Source organism: Panthera onca, chromosome A1, assembly GCF_046562875.1.
Source record: "Panthera onca isolate mPanOnc1 chromosome A1, mPanOnc1 haplotype 2, whole genome shotgun sequence".
In the NCBI taxonomy this organism is placed as follows: domain Eukaryota; kingdom Metazoa; phylum Chordata; class Mammalia; order Carnivora; family Felidae; genus Panthera; species Panthera onca.
Genome location: NC_138339.1, coordinates 146,175,576 through 146,195,709, shown reverse-complemented (window position 1 = coordinate 146,195,709; position 20,134 = coordinate 146,175,576). Strand labels below are relative to the sequence as shown.

At 42.3% G+C, this 20,134-nt stretch overlaps 1 protein-coding gene across 2 annotated transcripts in view; it reads left to right on the top strand.

Moving 5' to 3' along the window:
• KCNN2 (potassium calcium-activated channel subfamily N member 2) overlaps positions 1 to 20,134 on the top strand; it is a 464,601-nt gene that overhangs the window by 310,925 nt on the left and 133,542 nt on the right. The gene's annotated exons all lie outside the window — the stretch shown is intronic.

Sequence of the window (20,134 nt, the reverse complement as noted above, 5' to 3'; positions counted from 1 at the left end):
TAATATCATTTAAGGGCAAAGGCCACTGCCCTTGTGAGCAGCCTTGTTAGGAAATGTTCTGTTTAAATGCAGCCAGGAACTCTATTGTTAGATTTGGCCATTACTAACAATTTCACAATCCTCGTATAAAATTCGTGGGTCATCTTTGAGTTGTTTACTTGGCTGTAGCCTTCTGTCAGAGGAATAGGAAGGTTTGTGAAGTAAAATAACTAGAGTTTTCAAAAATTAAGCAGGATTTTCCAGTTTGGAATTTACACTGATACGTATTTTCTGATTTTTTTTTGTTTTTTTTTTTTTGTTGGGGGAGCAGTTGTTGAGTATTTTTTGGAACTATTAAACCCTCACATTTAGGATACTTTCCTTTGTAGTTGCCTTTAAATTTAAAACATCATATGGAACTTGCCATTTAAATGATTGAGCGTTAATTATAAGTTAAATCAGTTTTAGGTTACTAATTAGCAAGCACATACCAAACATGGAAGAAACCAATTTTAACTATCATGCAAACAGAATAAAGACACCCCTGGCCCTAAAGGAGCCTGGAGAATTCCTTCATCATACTTTAACATTTGCAGAAACTTGGGACAGTGCCACTTTGAAGGGATAAAGTTAGTGAATCAAGAGTGAGAATATTCAAAGGTAAGTCATAAAACTGTACTGGCCGAACAAGGCGAACGCACATTGGAACACTTTAATAATATGCAGAGGGCCGTTTTAATTCAGTGCTTGTGATCGGGGGCTTCTGAGATTCTTTCGGACATTTTTCTTTTTGAAGAAAAGTGAGATCACGACCTGAGCTGAAATCGAGAAGTCAGACGCTTCACGGACAGAGCCACCCAGGCGCCCCTCGATTATCGAGATGTATCGAGTGTATCCCTCGAATGTATCGAGAACATTTTTTAGTGATACTAAAATATGACTTGACACATAATGAGCATAGCTTCTTGTTTTGACTTTAAGAATAGACACTTGGAGCTGGGAGGAACAAAATAGGACTGAATGGTCCTTTGACTCAGTTTACTGATGAGGAATCTGAAATCGTAAGGGGTGAGTAGATTGCCAGATTGCCCAGCAACACAGGGTAGAGTGTGATCAGACCTCCAGCGTCTAGTCCAGATAGCTTCTTTGTCCATGTTTTCTCTCTAAATCTAAAAGTTTGGAATATGCATAGGTTCAATGTATTAAAAGCTTCTCAGGTATTTTTTAAAAAATCAAGTAACTGAAAACAAAACTTGGAGACTAGAGTGGTTTTACTTCATTCGTCCTGGAAAGAGAGCTTGCTGGTGTGTTTAGTAAGCATTGGCTTTCTCACCATTGGGCTTTCCTTCTGAAAAGCACACAGCTACATGAGCATTCTCTAGGGAGACATTGGATGATATCAAGAGCAAAGTATCTTCTGCCTGAAAACACTGACTTTTTCAGAATCATCGGGAGGCTTTTGTAAATAACTTAAAGGACTTTGCGAGGAGTGGCCACATGTTAATTATGTGTTGTTAAAATTTTTTTTTGATACCGTATTAGCACTCTTGAGCCTTCTAGAAACTAATAAAAACACAAGGAATCATGTTTTTAAAGATTTTTCACGCTTGGAATTCCATTCACTGGCTCACTTTGAGGACTATTTCCGTTTCATAAATGCACAGATCTATTGATTAGAAGACGTATGGCATGGGTGACAAAATTGAGGACATGAGTTGTTCCTCTAAAACTTGTAAGCACAGTGAACTTCTCTACTGTTCAGGCGACGTAAATATCACAGGATGTTAGATTTTTTAAATTGGGTTTATTTTATATGATATATAGTTTCTGTTAAAGCAGCCACACTGAAGAGAATTTAAAGATAGATGCTCGGGTAATATCATTTGGTTGTTTTGGGTGTCGCTTTTACACTCAGCATTTTATCTGAGGGCGTTTCTTCCTCATGCTGAAGCTGCAAATTCTCATCTGAGTTGCTTTTAAAAATGTATAAATTGGGGAAAGGACTAAATAGACTAAATACACTTGAGGACCCTGAGCTGGAAGTCAAGAGCCAGAAAAACACATACTAATTTATTGAGGTAATAGAGTCAGTGGTATCACCAAAGTAGTTCACCCTGAAGCCCAGTGGAACTAAGTAAGTGTACAGGTTTGTGCATATATGTATGGAAAATGAAGAATTGTTCTTTCTTTCTTTCTTTCTTTCTACTTATTGATGTCACTGCTATAGGTGTATTTTTTTCATAAGTTTTAAGCAAGTAGGAGTTTTTCAGTTTACTGTTAACAGTTCCAAACATACTGACTTGCTCTGAGTGAAAGAATTCAGCACAGGGGTTATGTTGCTGATCAGAGCATGTCTTTGGATGTAGCATGTGGTCTTAAAAGACAGGTTTTTCCTTTTCCCATTTAGCATACCAGCATGATGATTGGATGGTGAGAGCTAGCTAGTGTGGGTTTCTGGTACATGGTATGATTTCTCACTGCATTCAGGCAAAGCATGATAGCCAGAGTTCTGGCTCTCTGTCCACCGGAATTGCTTAACGAAGCTTGGGGAGGCCCTGACATTTCCATGGAGAACCTTGGAAAGTAAGTCAGTGTGACCTTTTATAAAATGTTTATACACACTCTGGCAAAATAAGATGGTTCAGGTGAGTCATGATCGGAAGTGCCTGAATTAAAATAGTGTGATGAGGAGGCTTTGAAAGAACAGAGCTCAGTGCATTGCAGCTCTGGTGTCGTTTTCAGTACCACAGACAGCTCAGTGCACCCGGCCTTAGTTTGTCCTTGCCACTAATTACTTGAATACCCCTCCCCAACCAAAAATGAAATCACTGTGTGTATGTGTGTGTGTGTCAGAATGCTTCCATAAAATCCGATTTAGTGGGAGCAGTTTTGCAGCTGAGTAGATGTTAGACTTTTTTTTTCCAGTAGACATTTGGCTTTACTTTCTATATATCCATTGGTAAAGCCAAAGCAGCAACAACAAAAATAAACCCTGACCCTGAGAATGAATGATGAATAAATAAACAAACTTCAGTAAATGCCTATGTATCACAGTCTTCTTTTTTTTTTTTCCAATGTTAATTTATTTATTTTGAGATGGGGCTCTGTGCTGTCAGCACAGAGTCCAATGTGGGGCTCGATCTCATGACCATGAGATCATGACCTGAGCTAAAATCAAGAGTCGGATGCTTAACCAACTGAGTCACCCAGGAGCCCCCACAGTCTTCTGAAAAAGGAAAAACACTGTAGGGACTGCTTTTATATGATTCGGAAAGGTTGCCCTTCTTAAGTCTCAGGTCATATAATAGGAAGAACAGAGGTATGATGTCTTGTGACTTTCCTTTTTGCCTCTTCTCCTTCTCCATGGGATTGGGGGCATGTCTTTGAGGGAATAAGTACCCAGTCAAGTTCAAATACGCTTTAAGATCTTCAACATCGGAAAATTGGAATGTAGATTCCACTTCATCTTTGCAACTTCAGTATCCTTGAATTTCTTGTGTGGAAGCAATTTTAGATGAGATAGTTGCTTAGTATTTTTGAGAGAGACAAACACAAGATTCTAAATTGGGAAAGAAAGCCCCGTGGACCTCCATCTTTCTGGGTCTCATGGAATTTGGAAGCACCGCAGGTACATACTTGAAAGTTGAAAACATTTTTGTTTGATTCTTGTCTCAGTAACAGTATAATTACATAAGTAGCATTAGAGGAAACACTCTTAGTTCTTTTGGTATCTTTTGCAGTGGGATAACTAACTCTTTCTCTTTCAAGTTCACTTTTCAGTGATGGATGACTTAGACCTAAAACTGGAAGAACAGAAATTAAACATTCTTTCTACTTATGCATCTAGGCCACCCAAAGGAGGAAGGAGTGAGTGAGGGCAGGAGCCTTGATCATGTCTGAAGGCCGTGGCTGGAGAGGTGTGGCCAAGCACCCATTTAGCAGACTCTGCCTTGCCTTGGGGAGCCTGGGGAGAATGCTCCCTTACCCCCTCCTACAAAGAGAAGGTAGATGCTTCCAGACCATGCAGAAAATATGGCATAGAGTTACCATTCTTACTCATAAAATAATAATACATGTAGTAATAAAACAGTACAGGAGAATTTAAAATAAATGGGATAGTCACATTTCATATACTCTCAGACCTATTCTTGAGGGGTGACCACTTTTAAGTTTCTCATATACTCTTCCAGAATTCTCACAAATGACTCTTTAGATGTGTTGAGGTACAGACAACCCTTGCTTTTATTCCTTAATATCTCTTGGAGGTTTTTCCTCATCAACACATAGAGGCCTGTCTCGTTCTCTTTTAGCACCGGAATATTATCCCATTTTATGGCTGTACCGTGGTTCACTAATAGGCATTTTGAGTTTTCTAGGTTTTTGCTATTATAAGCAATACCACAAATGAATGTTCTTTTGCATACTGACTTTAATCTACTAATTAGAGTATATGCATATGGTAAATATCCAGGAGTCCGATTGCTGAATCAAAGGGATTTTGTGTTGTAAATTTTTTTTAAGTTTATTTATTTTGAGAGAAACAGGGACAGCATGAGACGGGGGAGGGACAGAAGGAGAGGGCGAATCCTAAGCAGGCTCCACACTGTCAGTGCAGATCCCAACGCGGGGCTTCAACTCACGAAACTGTGAGATCATGACCTGAGTGGAAACTCTGTTCAAGAGTCGGTTGGGTCGCTTAGCTTAGCCCACTGAGCCACCCAGGTGCCCCAAGGGCATTTGTGTTTTAAATGGAAAGGCATTACCCACCAGCCCTTCCAAAAGAGTTTATACATTCACTTCTTCCCCACACATTATTCCTCCACAGCGTCATTAACCCTGGAGATTACAAAAAGGAATTTTAAATATCTTTGGCTGTTTGAAGTTCAAAAAGTTCATTTGCCTGAGAACAGATTTTTTTTTTTTTTTTGAGAAAAATTTAAGGGCAAAGCTTATGGCCTCCAAAGCTTATTTGCAACATTGTGTGATATCTGGTGGTACCTTATCTGATCTGCTGAGAAATAATCACAGGTAAAGATGCTGCCACCAGGGGCGACTGACTATTTGTCACATGTTTTAATGTTTTTACTTAAAACATTTAGAGATGAAGGAAGCTGAAAAAGTAGAAGAAGGAGGGCTTGTGCGTGGGTCCTGAGGTCTCTGCTCTTGTCAACGAGGTAGATGAGGATTGCGGTAGGACTCCAGAAGATAGAGAGGTGGGGAACTCGCCAGAATTGCTTTGTCCTGTGGCAGACAGCTCCGTGGCTGATACCTGCATTGCCAGTAGCTTCTACATCAGTTGTAATGGGACTCTCCGACCCTTTGACTTCGCGTATACGCTGTAGTAACGAAATCACTCAGGACTAATTTTCTCTGCCTGCCTCTGTAAAGATCGCTGCATTATTAATGGGTGTGACGCTAAATAAAGCGATCCTGGTGTGTTTACAGAGCAGCGTCACAAATGAATGGAGAGTGCAGCTTTAGGTTTACCGCAAGAGGGTTTCCTTGATCTGCCAGCTTGTTTCTGGGCCACGTGTTTGTAGAGCTTGGAAAGAAGGGCACCGTGGGTTGTCCTCGTCCCCAACCACATCTGGCAGGCTGCGCAGAGGGAGCCCGCACTGATTTCACTTCAGGAAGTCACTGCTGGGCAGGATGTCAAGTGGTTTTGCGGGGCCACTTTAGGAAAAATTTCTGCTCCAGAAAAAATAATAGGCTGTCTGCTACTTTGGGAGTGTATTTTTAACCTGAAACTCCTTACGAATTCTATTTGTAAAACCAGAATCTGCATGGAAGGGATTATCTGGCCCAGTATCCCACCCTGCATGGGAAATCCCTGTCTGTCATCATAGATGAAAGTGGTCACCCACCTTTCTGCTTGAACCCTTTTCCTGTGAATCGCAGTTTGTGCCCACAAGGCTGGCTGTTCCAGATGGCTGTTAGTTTTAGGAAGATTTTCTTTACATCGAGGTCAAGTCTGGTTTTATTCCTTTCTTGCTTCACATTGTAAAAGTTTTTGAGCCTTGCACATAGTATGGAGAATAAGGACATTCCAAGGACACAGGGCTCGGGAAAGAGGGAAATATTAAGAAACAAAGTCCTTGGAGGTCATGATCAGTGCCAGGAAGGGGATAGAAAGGGCCGAGGTAGAACATAATAGGAGGTGTGGGGGGTGGTACACAGCAGACAGGGTAATCAGGGGAGCATTCTCTAAGGATTTGACTTTGAAACTGAGGCATGAAAGAAAAGAAGTCGTCAGCAGTTGGCAGAGTGTGTGGGAACAGTTTGTGCTAAGGCCTCGTGACCAGAAGGAGTTTCCTGCACTTAAAAAATGAGAGCAAACCAGTGTGGCCCAAGAGGGTGGAGAATGGTACCGGGTGTGGAGTGACAGGGATGTAGGATTGTGATATTGAAAGGTCTTGAGGCCTTGATAATGATTTGGAGATTTTTTCTTTCCTTTTTTTTTTTTTTTTTTTTTTTTTTTTTTTTTTTTTTTTTGCAAAGTACATGGCCTCGAAGTCATTAAAGAGTTGGGGCACCTGGGTGGCTCAGTCGGTTACGCGTCTGACCCTAGACCTCAGCTCAGTTCATGATCTCATGGTTTGTGAGTTTGAACCCCATGTGGGGCTCTGCACTGACGGTGCAGAGCCCGGTTGAGATTCTCTCCCTCTCTCTCTCTGTCCCTTCCCCACTCATGCACATAAATAAATAAATAAACTTAAAAATATTTGAAGAGGAGGTGGCAGACCAAGCTTTAAGGAAAAAAACAAAACAAAACAAAACAAAAAAAACAGAACATTTAAAGCACGGGAGAGTCATGACCCAACATGTCTAAACAGACCTTTTGCTGATGTTCTGAGCAGACTGGTCTGGAGATGATCAGGAGGTTCTTGGGAAGCCATGTCATAGTGAGAGATGTTGAGAAGTAGTCTGACTTGAGACCCATGTTGAAGGTGGAGTGGACTTCCTAGCACCGTGTTGGATGTGGCAGGTTAGGGCAAGGGATGTCACAGGGACAGATCCAAGGTTTCTGGTCAGAGCAACTGAGCCTATGGTACTAGGAGGGGAAGACACACATTTAAAAAAAAAATTTTTTTAAATGCTTATTTATTTTTGAGAGAGAGATAGACAGAGTCGAGCAGGGGAGGGGTAGAGAGAGGGAGGCACAGAATCCGAAGCAGGCTCCAGGCTCTGAGCCATCAGCGCAGAGCCCTATGCAGAGTTCGAACTCATGAACCACGAGATCGTGACCTGGGCCAAAGTTGGACGCTTAACCGACTGAGCCACCCAGGTGCCCTTGGGAAGACACACATTGAAGGGTAAAGATGAGGAGGCAGGAGTTTGTATTAGCAGAGAACATTTGAAATGCTTCTGATTATACAGGGTTCTGAGGAAAAGTCTGTAGTGGAACTTTAAATGGGTGTGGTCAGCGTAGAGACTTTTTTATTTTTAGAGAAAGAGGGAGAGAAAGAGCGTGAGCTGGGGAGAGGGACAGAGAGACAGGGAGAGAGAGAATTCTACACTGAGAGCGTGGAGCCCAACACGGGGCTCGATCCCAAAACCTGAGGTAATGACCTGAGCCGAAATCCAGAGTCAGACGCTCAACTGACTGAGCTCCCTTGACACCCCAGTGTAGAGACTTTTTAAAGCCACGGGGATTGGTGAAGTCATTGAGCAAGAATAAAGATGAGAAAGTCAAGAGTTGATCAGCATCTGACATCTATAGGTTGTGTGAAGGAGGAACAGAAAAAAAGAGGTGAGGTGAAGTGTCCCAGACGAGCAGATGGCAGTCTTGTAAGGAGGGGCGCGGTGCTATGTATCGAATGCTGTGGAGTCTGTTACAGTGGGGTAGAGAAGTACCTTTTGGATGTGGCAAATTTGAAGGTCATTGCTGACCTTGGCGCTCAGTTTCAGCGGAGTGGTAGAGACAAAAGACGACAGACTGCAGTTTCCAGTTTAGCAGAATAAATGGATGCCCCCCCCCCACCTTCGTAGAATCACAGAGCAAACATTGGTTAGTTCCCCTTAAATGCCCTCCTCATTAAATAGTCCCAGTTTCTTTGAATGTTCCTGATCAGACTTACAATGTCCCTGATCATATTCTTCTGTACTTGCCCTCTGTTGCTGAATTCCCTTTCCAAATAAGAAAGTTAGAAATGTACTCAGCACTTTCAGATGGGGTTGTTAACCTCCTTTGTCAAAGATGCCACGTGGTACCGACTGTTATTGGTCTAAAATGGTCATTGCTTCACACAAAACTTGCCAAGTAACACTTGTAAAATTGTTCTTGAACTGAATGTATGGCTCTATATTTATTGACACTCTTCTGTAGCATCTTGGTTTCAGACCTGTGTTTCAGCCTGTCAGAATCATGTGAATCATAATTCCAGTGTTTACTTATTTAGGTTCAGAAAATGCTGGCTATAGAGCTGCTGTGTTGGTGAGACCCAAATGTGTGCTCAATTCTGTTCCGGAAACATGGTCAATATTAGTGGTCCCCCCCCCTCCCCCCGCGCCCCCGATTTGCACACCTGCCATTGACACATTTAACTCTTCCTCCGGGCTTCTCGCTAGCCGGAAGTTTGAAAAATGTACCCTGGGAACCCGGGCTCAAGGCATGAGTTCATCAGCCACGGCCAGAGCTTGGACATAGGACCTTTTGTGTTGTTAGACATCTGCTCATTTGTGATATTTGGTACAGCCTTAAAAGTAATAGCAACTCTGTGAACCCTGACTATCAGCCAGCCCACATTTCTCTACAAGAATGTCACCAGGGCTAGCAGATCCCTCACTGAATCCACGTATTCCTTGGGAACTGCAGTCTCATGACCTCCAAGTCTAGTGACAGTTAAGTTGACGCACTTACTATTTTAAACTTTGTAATAATGTAGGCTTCATGACCAAATGCCTTTCCTCTTAAAAGTTTCTTTTTCCTTTCCAGATTATAAAATTAATAACTCTTCGTATTAGAAAATTGGCAAAACAGAAGCCATAAGAAACAATGTTTGTGTAGTCTCACCACCTAGAGATAATGATTATTTGTGTTATAATGTATTTATGCAAAGTGGATGGATACGGTATTTGCTTTGTATCCGTATAAAGAAACTTGGATTTCTTTTCATGTAATTTTCTATTGATTTCCCCATGCCATTAAACATTCTTAATAGATCCAATTTTTTCCCCCATCATATGGCTGTAATCAGTTTAATCCTTTTCCTTATTTTGGATACTGAAAAAATAGAAAGAACCTATATAAGATCATTTTTTTAAAGGTTTTATTTTTAAGTCTTCTCTAAACCCAACGTGGGGCTTGAACTCACAACCCTGAGATCAAGAGTCGACTACGCCAGCTGGGCACCCCTGAAATCATTTTTATAATGGTGAACATCCCTGATGATTTCTTGGGGAAAAATTGCCAAGAGAGAAGTTCCTGAGGTCAAGGATATCATTTAAGACAATTGACAGTTTTTCAGATTGTCCTCCCCCAAATTTATATCCTTCCTTTCATTTTTGAAGTGCTTACAAACCACTGTGTTAAGTAACCAATAAAGTTGTTTTCTGGAGTGTCTCCGTCACATTTAGCGGTTAGTATCTTCAGTACTGTGCTACTTCGTGAGTCTGGAAATTTGCTTCTCTAGTTGGCTGTGTCTTCCTATTTGCCCATGGTCTTGGCTTCTAAATATCAGCTAACCAGGTTTGTAAAAGGGTATCCCTGTGTAACAATTAAAGTTGATATAGAAATAGTGTGCGAGCCGGCATTGGAAGATAACTTTGTCCCCAAATGTTCCCAGTCTTTTTTATTGTAGGAAGCTATAGAAATCCTAATTTCTGAAATTTTTCTCTGCAAACTTTCCTGCTGAGCGGAGCAATCAGACTCTCCTTTGGGTTGTTTACTGTTTTCCTGCAGCATGCCTCGTGGCTTTGTGTATTGCCTCTGGAGCCATTCTGTCTGGGCTCATACCCAGCTCTGCCACTAATTAGCTGTGTGACCTTGGACAAGTTACTTACTTTCTCTGTACTTGAGTTTCCCTGTCTGTAAAAAGAGAAATACAGAGTATGTCTCTCATCGGGTGGTTATGAAGATTACGTGAGTTTATATATACATTATGGCACTTAGTTAATATAAAATATATACATATATATATATATACACACACATATACATACACACACACACACATATGCATGTATGTGTATATATGTGTGTGTGTGTATATATATATATATATATATATATATATATATATATGAAGGAATTGGAAGCCCAGCTTCTCTGGGCTTTGGGAAACAGTGATGAATTTTTCTTTCTTTCTTTCTTTCTTTCTTTCTTTCTTTCTTTCTTTCTCTCTCTCTCTCTCTCTCTCTCTCTCTCTCTTTCTTTTTCTTTCTTTCGCAAGTCTTATGAGTGGGAGCAGAAAAAAAAAGGTGGGCATTTGGACAGTGTTCATTAGTTTAACAATCTAGAGTGTGTGTGTGTCTGTTCTTTTTTTTTTTTTTTTTTTTTTTTTTTTTAATAAAAGCTTTGCTATCTACTGAGGACAGCCAGTATTTTTTTTTTTGAACCGAGATACTTCACATTCTCCCTTTGGGCATGTTGGCTACCTGAGAAGGTAAGTGCTCATTTTCGCTGTTAGGTTTCAAGTCTGTAAAGGAGTGTGAAAGTACTCTAATGTTATGGCCAACAGTTTTTACCAAAATAGCCATCCCCACCCCTCCCTGCCCCCAAAACCTGCCATACATGTGGCTTCATGCTGGAAGTAAGGCTCTTTGTGAGCTAAGTGTATCCAGGTCATAGCTGATGGCATCTCCTCATTACTAATGAGGACCCTGGTGACTTAAAAGAGTTAAATGAGGTGCTTTGAAAAGTAAGCAAAGGGAATAATTTGGATAATGGAAAATTCTGGTGTTAAATCCCTACTGAAAGGATAGGGGTAGTAAACAGCCAAAGGCATACATGTAAAAGACATAATTGACAGCATTTCTGTGGGCATTCATCGTAGGGCTACAGGATATGTAAATCAAAAGCACTTTTTCTTTCCTGCCCTGGATTTGTCTCTGGCAAGAGTTTTGTTTAGTACGTCACAGTGCTTGGAGAACAGTGGTCTGAAGGAATGGAGAATTTTTGTGTGTAAATATGACAAGTAACGTCTCTCAAAGTATTCTTGGTACACTGATTGGATTGACTTTTTCTCAGGGAGCTTGTGTCTTCTCTTCCGTTTCATGTCAAATAATCATTAGTTGAGTCTGTTTGATGCCAGTCTCTCTTTTTGAATGATGTGTTGTTGATGGGTGAGTTTTTGGACTTTGCTTTTTGAATCTGTAAAACATGTTAGGATTCAGACATCATAAACATTGAACCGAACTATCGTAAACAGGTTTTAACAGTCGGTATCTACAGGACTAATTTGTCCTTTGCTTTCTAGAGTATTTGGAGCATATTGGCCCAATAATGCATTTAGCCATAGTGGTTTTTATTTTTAAATTTTTTATGTTTCTTTATTTGTTTTGAGAGAGACAGAGACAGCAGGAGCAGGGAAGGGACAGACAGAGAGGGAGAGAGAGAATCCCAAGCACGTTCTGTGCTGCCAGCACAGAGCCAGATGTGGGTCTAGAACTCATGAAACTGTGGGATCATGACCCTAGCTGAAACCAAGAGGCGGATGCTCAGCTGACTGAGCCTCCCAGGTACCCTATCCATAGTAGTTTTACTCAGTATGTGTTAAGAAGGAGTTGTTTCCAAGTCATCTTTCTATTGAGATTTGGTTATGTAGCTTTTATTGTATTGTCACTGAGGTAGTCTTCTTTCTTTCTGGAAGCTTCCAAGGAAATTCTATGTAATAGTTGTATATTAGTTTTGACACAAACATACTGAATTTTGGGGAGGAAGTGAAAGACACTTACCATGGTTTTGACCTTGGATCATGGTTTTCTGAGAATAGAGTCTACTGTCATGAGTGTTTAAAAAAACACGTGGGTACTAATTCTTACAGTGCTGAACTTTTTGCTAGGTGGCTAAAGGAAATTGTGTCTTAGTATTGGATTTATTCTTAAGATTATGTGTTATTTAAAATATTGAAAAATAATAATTAGGCTGAATGTTTATTGAGGCTGCATGCATATAATGTGACATAGAAGTGATGGCCATGGGGTTTATAATAGTCACCTCATGCTTTTCAAAGGCACATCTTGTACTTCTAGGCATATACCCAAGCAAAGCTTTTGACTGAAAACTTTGTGTGGATTTAGCTATGAAATTTTAAGGCTATAAGTTTTGGCTTTTAGAAACTCGCCATTGGTCAATTTTCATATTGGTAAATCTTCCCATACTCGGGAAAAAAGTTGTTATATCAAAGAGCATGGATTGCTGTCTTGAAGTGAGAATGGCTTAAGATGTATTTACGTAGTTAAGTACGCTGTTAGTTGAAAGCTTTAGCTCACTGCTTAAACCTGTGGCTGATGTTGCAAACTTTGATGCTGTTGAAAAATACTTTGAATAGAATCTCTACTGCTTTCTCATTAGAATTTCAGTCCAGAACCTCACTATTTGTTCACATTTACCAATATCAAAAAGGATACTTCATGAAAGTGCCCTTGGCCAGAATTCCAAAAATTAAGCAGTAGTGATACAAAGCGAAATCTCTAATATGCTTTTTTGGGGGGTTGGGGGAAGCCATAGCATTTGCATTTAGGGATGAAAACTATTTTTAAAAAATTTTCTTGGGGCATGTAGGTGGCTCAGTCAGTTGAGCATCCAACTGTTGGTTTCGGCTCACTTCATCATCTCAGGGTTCGTGGGTTCAGGCCCCACATCTGGCTTTGAGCTGGCAATGCAGAGCCTGCTTGGGATTCTCTCTCTCTCTGCTTCTCTCCCTCTCCCTCTGTCCCTCCCTAGCTTGTGCTATCTCTGTCTCTCTCAAAATAAATAAATAAAACTTAAAAAAAATTTTCTTGATTTGGAACTCACTGATTGGCTCTAGTAGATTTCTTATATCACTTCAGAAAGATTCTACCTTCTGTATTTTTTGTTTTCTTCAGCATATCTATTTTACACAATCTCTTTCATCTCCTGTGACAACCACACCTATTTTTTCAGTTGTTGCGCTCTGGCCGTGTTCTGCTTCACATCTCGGATGTGTCCCCTGGGTGTCCCTTGCGTTGGGGGGTGAGGATCCAGCCCGCTCGCTGCCATGTTCACAGGCTTGTTTAGTCTGGTACCTTGTACACACAGATTGCTTCCCTGGCAGCTATTTTAAACTGATGTATCCAAGTCCTTTTCATGGCAGCATTATGTACCTGGCCACAGGGGGAAAGCAGATGTGCGTGTAGGACTGAGTCCCTCAAGCCTGTGTCAGAACATCCCAGGTGGGGACCGCACAGCACTGTCAGTGGCAAACATTTATCCTGCTGCAAAAAGGTCTTCTCGGCAACCATCGGACAGGAGCACACATGGCCACAGGGAGATGCTCCCTGTGATGGAAGGTGGGTTGAAGACTTATTTTCAAGACCTGAATTAGGACGCATTGCCACATGGGAACACATTCCACAATTGCAAAGGAAGAGAGTCATCGGGGAGGCTGGTGGGGTGGAGGTGCTGAGCTCAGGCACCCTGTGATGCTTGCTCTCGCTGCATTCCCAGGCTGCATGTGAACTTTGGTTCGTTTGCTCTCAGATCCTTTCTCCGCTCTTGGTGTAGTGATGACGTGTACATTGTCAGTGGGGTCAGAGCAGTTCATGCTCTTTTTACCGGTTTTTATTCTTCTTAACCACACTGGAGGGCATTCCACAGAAGGGCTACAGTCTCTTCCTCCTTCCCAGGAAGAAGAGCAGGGTGTTAAAATCATCTCATTGACTTTGTTTCAGTTTTTCCTGTTGGATCTTTTCTGCTGAGAAGCAGCCTTCCCTCCCCAGCAGTCTCCGAGGCCCCAGCTGGATGTGTTTACGTTATCCATTCCTCTCAGCTCCCCTAGCCTTGTTACCGTGTGGGAATATTCTGGGGGAACACACGCTGCGTTTTGAGATTTCCAGGCACAGCAGGATTCCCTAACCAACTCTGATCCTAAGGGAGAGAGTTGCGGATACAGGCTGATCTCTGATACCCTTGGGGGCTTGACTGCTGTGGGAGGCATGACATAGAGACATCCTTAATATATAGGCTTACAAACATGAACATTTTCTGGTCATAGTGGGATGGGACCTTCTCTGGCAGTTGTATTTGCGTTGCCTGTGAAAACGGTGTGAAAAGTAGAAGAGCTGTTGCCTGAAGGGGAAGATGCTATTTGGTGGGGCCTATCACTGTCCAGCGGGGTGCGGTTGATGACGCAAAGATGCGCCCCCCAGAGGATAGGAGAGGAAGAGCTGTTGGCGGACACCTGTCTAAACAGCCACAGGTGCTGCTAGGAAGCAGCCCACTGAGCCTTTAAGAACCCTGCCTCTGGGGGCGCCTGGGTGGCGCAGTCGGTTAAGCATCTGACTTCAGCCAGGTCACGATCTCACGGTCCGTGAGTTCGAGCCCCGCATCAGGCTCTGGGCTGATGGCTCGGAGCCTGGAGCCTGTTTCCGATTCTGTGTCTCCCTCTCTCTCTGTCCCTCCCCCGTTCATGCTCTGTCTCTCTCTGTCCCAAAAATAAATAAACGTTGAAAAAAAAAAAAATTAAAAAAAAAAAAAAAAAAAGAACCCTGCCTCTGCATCCAAACAGATTGGAATCAGAACTTGGCCTTGCCTCGCCCTGCATGGCCATGAAAAGAAAAAGGGACCCCTCTCAGCCTTAGTTTCTGTGTCTGTAAAATGAACATATAATTACACCCCTCTCATTAGGTTGTTTTGAGAATTTAGTAAGACAGTGTTTATGAAGAACCTAAGTGTGACACCAACACATTGTAAATGGCCATTCGGTGAACGTTCCTGGGCGATGGCTCAGTCAGTCGAGCGTCTGACTCTAGATTTCAGCTCAGGGCATGAACCCAGAGTTGTGGGATTGAGCCCTGTTTCAGGCTCCAGCATGGAGCCTACTTGGGATTCTCTCTCTCTCTCTCTCTCTCTCTCTCTCTCTCTTTCTCCCCCTCTCCCCCTCTCCCCTGCTTTTGCAATCTTTCTCAAATAAAAGAAAGAATGAAAGAAAGAAAGAAGGAAAATACAAAGCCATAGCCAGGGAGCAGGACCTAGAGTCTAGGTGGATCTCACAGTGGAGATGGAGAAAGGCAATAATATATTTCAAGGCAGCCGAACCTAGTTCTGGTAAGAGAGAATGTGGGCAGAGAAGGCAAATACTTGATTCATTAGGACAAGGCTTGACAAACAATAGCCCATGGGCCAAAGATGGCCTCCTGGGCAATTCCAGCCTGGCTGCTTTTATCAACAAAGTTTTATTGGAACACAGCCGTGCCCATTTGTTTACAAATTGGATACAGCGGTTTTTGGGAAACCAGCAGAGTTGAGTAGTTGCACCAGGACTGTATGACCTGCAAAGTCAAAAAACGGTTACTCTGGTCTTTTACAGAAAGTTTGCCAACCCTTGAGTTGGAGAACGGGATGGTCCACAAAGCAGGAGGCTGTATGTGCCGAAGCGTTTCTTCTGCCTTTACATCACAAGCTTTTTTAGCTTTTAGCAAAGCTTTTAGCAAAGTTTGGCTCTGATTTTAGGCTTATTGTTCAGGTAGACCTGCTCGCCACCGGGGAAGGTCTTCTGCTGTAACTCAAGACATCAAGCTCCCTGTAGGATTGTGCACTAGTGGGATTGAGGTGAAATGGTGTATTGGAATTAGAATTCCGTCCTCCATGTGAGGACAGTGTCTGCAGTAGGAACGAATGACGTCTGCTGGGAGTCTAAGCAAGGCCTTCAGGGTCTTTCCTGGACAAGGCCAGTAAGGAGGGGATGCTCCCGTCTGCACCCTGGTGCCCCATAACAGAGTCTCCGGACAGCTGGGCTGGGGGTGGTTTCAGGCTCCTGACTCCTCGGGTGTGGCTGGCCTCCGGCAAGGAAGGGAAGCTCATTGGTTTGCTCTTTTGAATCAAGTGTTTTGTGGCTGACTGTTCTCCAACTCCCTATTTTACCATAAAAAATCACCCAGCAAGTTGGGATGCAGTACAGAGTGTTGGTTTTTCTCTTTAGGTCTGTCTTTCTGGGAATTTTCTTGAGGCCTGGAGTGTGGAATCGATTGATTTGCTTATTTCTCTTCCCCCATGCTTAAAGTTCTATTTCCTGTAGATAATCTCCCCCCTCAGCTGCATGCTGGACCCCTCCCCTGGGAATCCTACAGGCCTTTCCCATTCCCGCAGGCCTCCTCCTCCTTGTCTCCCTCCCTGTGCTTTCCCAGCAAAGGACTCCCCTGGCCTCCTAGGGCTCCACGGATGGGCCTGGCTCTTTACTCCCCACCCCTTCTCACCCCCCCCACACCTCTTCGCTATCCATTGGAATCCCAGGATCCTAAAGATGTTTCCTGCTTAGTGCCTTTTGTATTACCACCTCTGCTGTCTGATAACTTTCTTAAATGCCTTAGTTCTGTGTTTCCTGAAATTCAACTTTTCCCCAGTTCTCCTACAATCTCTACTATATCTACATTTAATTACTATTTTATATTTTATTATTTATATACTATGTTTTATATTATGTTGTGGTACTATAACATGCATTGTGTTAACATATAATATATAATTACATATATGTATATAACATGTATTTGCTTATAAAATATATATATATTACACTGCAATGATATAATATATTGTATATATAATAGCACAATATAGTATAACATACAATGTATATAGTACAATATATATTATTAACCTTCTAAGTAAAATATAATACAATAATTATAAATTATGCATAATATACAATATATTTGAACATTTATATAAATATGATTTCTGTAAAATATATTAAAATAATAAATAGTATTAAGTTAGATCATACATTATATCATGTTACATTATTCCTGTTTTAATGTTTATAGTATTTTATTCATCTACTATATTCAGTTTTTTTTCTTGAAATCAATTCCCTTCTTGGGGCACCAGGGTGGCTCAGTCCGTGGAGCGTCCGACTTTGGCTCAGGTCATGATCTCACAGTTTATGAGTTTGAGCCCCACCTTGGGCTCTATGCTGTCATTGTAGAGCCTGCTTCAGATCTTCTGTTCCACTTTCTTTCTGCCCTGCCCCTGCTCATTCTCTCTCTCTGTCTCTCTTTCAAAAATAAACAAACATTAAAAAAGTTTAAATCAGTTCCTTTCTTTTACCTTCATCTTAAGTAATAATATCCATGAAATTACGGATTGTAGTATAATATTGTGTATGTGCTCTAATATACAATACATTAAAACTGTAGACTGACAATATAAGCCTAGAATCATCTCAGAGGAACACATAATGCCCCTTTTGGGAATTTCTACCTTGGTTTTCATCCTTATTATTATTATTTTTTAAATGTTTATTTTTGAGAGAGAGACAGAGAGAATGGGGGAGGGGCAGAGAAAGAGGGAGAGAGAATCCCAAGCAGGTGCTGTCAGCACAGAGCCTGGTGGAGGGCTGGATCTCAGGAACTCATGACCTAAGTGAGCCACCCAGGTGCCCCCCAAATGGAAGGTTTTTTAAAGGTAGAGAGGAGGTGGAAGGAAGGAGGAAGGAAGGACGAAGGAAAGAAGGAAGGAAAGAAGGAAGGAAGAAGGAAGGGAGGGAGGAAGGAAGGAAGGGAGGAAGGAAGGAAGAAGGAACTAATTAGCCAGGAATGCATTGCTTTAGGCAAGGTCTCCCTCCTAAGGGGATTGGAAGGGGTCTATCAAGGGATTATCTCTTAATGTTAACCAGGAAATTCCAGTTTGGCTGGTTGAAGCATGTGGGAGGGGGGTGTTGAAACTGCAGTTAGGTTAGGTAGGAAGTCTTGGTTTGCTGACATGGGCCTTAACATAGGTGATACCATTTAAAAAAAAAAATGTTTTTAATGTTTATTTTTGAAGGAGAGAGAGACCGAGCGCAAGTGGGGGAGGGGCAAAGAGAGAGGGAGACACAGAATCCGAAGCAGGCTCCAGGCTCTGAGCTGTCAGCACAGATCCCAATGTGGGGCTCGAACTCATGAACCATGAGATCCTGACCTGAGCCGAAGTCGGACGCTTAACCGACTGAGCCACCCAGGTGTCCCTAAGTGATACCATTTTGGGCCCAAGTTTTCTTTGTAACTGTTCATACACCTTACTGTGTTCTCCATGACAGTAAACCAGAATAGTCACCTAACCAGTCCCTGTGTCTTCATCTTTGAAGTGGGGACAGCCATACCTACTTCTGCTTCTGAGTCCCCTGAAGGATAATTGACCATGTGTGCAAAATAAACCATCTTGGAGGATGGTAGGACCATTGAATCCTAACAGTAGTTTAATAAACACGCCTTATCTTAGCATAAGCTGTTTCTACTCAGTTGTATTTTTCTGTCAACATTTCTATACCACTAAAATAATTTAGCTTTCACTGTTTGTAATTCAGCTTGACTGTGACTTAAAAACTAGATGTTAAAGTGAGTAAAAGTATAATTAGATCTGTTGAGCCAGTCAGGGACCTTGGGGACAAGCCCCTGTGTGCCTGGGGACAACTCCCTGCTGGCTGGCGTCACTTTCCTTGCAGAGGGGAGGGCAGACCCAAGGAAGAGTCTGTAAACTTAGACCCATTCAAACTGGTCTAGGAGGATCTGACCTTCCACTGGCTTTCCCCCCTCATTTTCATGCTAAAAAAAATGTCCAGAGATGAGACTTAACATGGTCCTGAAACCTAGGAGGGAGGAAGGCCCTTGGGCTGCCCACTTTCCTGCAATTCCCCATGCCCATACACTTAGCCATCATTCAGCTTCCACCTCAGCCCCTTTGGAATGTTCCCTGGCCATCATTGGGGAGCCGGTCTAACACCTTGATCTGGACTATGTCTCCCTTCAGCTGCACCCGTTCCCTTAATCACGCTTTGCCTGTGTCTTTAAATTTTGGGTGCCGCCTCATTTCTACAAGTTGTTGGGTCCAAGGACCCAGTGCAGTTACAGCACCCTTGGTTGAAGATGTAGCTGTGCATTTGTTTCTATTCTTTGTACCTCTATCAAAAGAGGCACATTTTGTAGATATGGCTGAACGAGTGTGAAAATGAATCTATCAATTTACGGCAGTGCTCTGCTTACGAAGCCCTGAGCATTTTAGGAGCGGGTTGGGAGTCAGGAGCCTCTAATAGGTGATAGGGTAGTTTCCAATACTTGTGTTTGACAGCAGAGCCCCTCTCTTCGAGTCTCTCTGCTCCCACTACGATGGTCCTCATTTCCTTCCTGATCCTCACAAAATACCCTGGGACTTTTTCAGGTCATCTCAAACACCCTCTTCTCTGGGAAGCCTCCTCTGGTTATTTCAGACACTCTAGTCTCTTCCTTTACTGAGTCATGTTTGCATTTACGGTCATTTTGTCTGTATAATTGAGTGTCGAAGCCTCCTTGAGTTGTTTTCTCTGCCTGTGCCGGGCCTCTCAAGGGTATTTCCGTATCGTTTTGCCCCCAGGCTGCATCACAGGCTGTGCTGTTGTATGCATGCTATGTTCTATTGTTCTTCTGGAATGGAACCAAGGTATGAGCCAGGCAGGACCTAGTCCTGTCCATGTTTTCTTCCTGACGGTGCCAGGACGCTGCTGGGCAAAGGGAGGAAGTAGGGATAATGCCAACACAAAATGAACACACCTTTTCGGAGCCCAAGTTAAGACAGGTGCTCTGGATACACAACCTTCATAAAGAAAGAGAGCTTTGGGGCAAAGGAACATTTGGTGTAGGCTTGTATACATTTTTTTACATAAAAAGTTACACATCGTTAGACAAAGGACATTTCAGAAAGTTGCAGACCTCCTAAGTCCCTAGTGTATGCAGGGCTGTGTATGACTTTAATCTTAAGGAAACAAGGGCAGTTTCTTCCTTTTTCTTATCTTTTGTGTTCAGATCGCTCCTTTTTGGTTATTATTTTAATAAAGCAGATGTACAGTGAGTGTGTGCTCGGGACAGAAACAGAGCCCATGCTTTGAGGTATTGCTGAGTCATTTTTGACCTTGGTAAATGTTTAAGTACAGCTTTCCCTGGGAGCCCAGGAGCAGGGCCCACAGATGTGAAAAGCTGAAAATCTCTTTTATCGATAGCGATCTGTTGATTGCACAGATGC